General features: G+C 44.0%; 1 pseudogene; it reads right to left on the reverse strand.

Moving 5' to 3' along the window:
* Window positions 1–386: 386 nt before the first annotated feature.
* LOC113199899 (aldo-keto reductase family 1 member B10 pseudogene) lies at window positions 387–1323 on the reverse strand (annotated as a pseudogene).
* Between the last annotated feature and the right edge of the window lie 351 nt (window positions 1324–1674).

Consider the following 1674-nt stretch of genomic DNA (forward strand, 5'->3'; position numbering starts at 1 on the left):
ACAAACATTTGTTCAGATCACATAAGTGGAAGAAATAGTCATTTGCTCATCTGAGTCATACTTCCCTGTGATAAGTCTTTTCCTGGTTCAACATATGGATCTAAATAAAACCTTGCTTAGGGGGAGGGAGGAGGAGAAGGAAACAAGGTTATGGGAAGGAGACTGAGCAACTAATGTTGCATGCATGTATGATTAGAGCATTAAAAAATCCCATTGTGTACAATTATAATGCATTAATAAATTTTTTTTCAATTTTGCCTAGATTCTGGCAAGATCAGGCACAATATGATTTCATATAAATTTGGCTAAAATGGGCCTTAGGGAGAGCAAATAAAACTTCAGTGAAGAGAAAGAATCCACTAGGTGTCTCATCAGGAGATTCAGCTTCAGTAATCAGCACTGTAGGGGTATTCCGGCAAATGAGCCTGATTAGCCAGGACACAGATCCTCCAGTTTCTGTTGAAGCTGAGTAAGATCACCATCTCCTAATCACTCAATTTGAAGTCAAAGTCCTGAAAGTTCTCGACAATATGTTCTGGTGTCACAGACTTGGGGATCACCACCACATTCCTCTGGATATGGAACCGAATATGAACCTGGGCTGGGGATTTTTTGGTGCCTTGCAGCAATTTCCTTGATCTTAGGGTCCTCCAGTAGTGAAGAGTCTTCTGGTTTGGCCCAAGGTCTATCTGGAGAGCCCAGGGGGCTGTAGGCTGTGATAGTGATGCCCTTATAGTAGCAGTATAGGATCAATTTCTCCTGGGTGAGGAATGGGTGTACACTCGACCTGGTTAGTCACTGGTTTATATTTGAGTCCAGGCTTATTCAAGATCTTTTCAATCTGAAAGTGGTTGAAGTTGGAGACCCCAAGAGCTTTCACCAACCCCTCATCCACCAGCTTCTCCATGACCTCCCAGCATCCAAGAATGTAACTTTACTGATGAGGTTGTTACCTTTATCATCTTTGGGGAATAAGTCCTTCCCAGCCTGAAATCCCTGGGGCCAATGAATAAGATAGACATCCAGATAGTCCAGTTTCAGATCCTTGAGGCTTCCTTCACAAGCTTACTCTCAAAGAAAGTGCACCATAACTTGCTCACAACAAAGAGGTCCTCCCACTTCACCACCTTCTCTTGGACCTTCTCTTGGATGGCTTCTCCAACCTCATTCTCATTCTGATAGATGTAGACACAGTCTATGTGGCGATATTCTGCCAATGGCCACCTTCATGGCTTCTTTGACTTTGTTTGGGGGAGACTTCCAGGTGCCCAGACCAAAGACAAGCATCTTGGCTTTGGTGCTGAGCTCCACAAAGGTGGTCATGGTTGGTGCAGAAATGGCTTTGAGAGAACACATAGATGTCTGGTGTCAGCAACTCCATTTTAAAAACTCCAGTTTGAAACATGCAGTTTCACCAGGCACACACACAGAGCCCTCCAGTATGGCCTGAGACATACTTACTTCCCCTCATCCTGATAAACAGAGTGAAGTCCCTGGCAGGTTGTCCTTGCCTGATAAGAGGGAAAGGAGAGAAGATCAAGGTGGAGACCACCAGACCATATGTTTCTGACCCCAAGGTAATGATGTCATGAAGAAATCTGGTGGTAGCTGATAAGGATTGAAAGGGGGATCAAAAGCCCCCAAATTTAGTATAAGTAATAGAGCTGATGAACA

This window comes from Urocitellus parryii, chromosome 3, assembly GCF_045843805.1.
Source record: "Urocitellus parryii isolate mUroPar1 chromosome 3, mUroPar1.hap1, whole genome shotgun sequence".
Taxonomy (NCBI): Eukaryota; Metazoa; Chordata; class Mammalia; order Rodentia; family Sciuridae; genus Urocitellus; species Urocitellus parryii.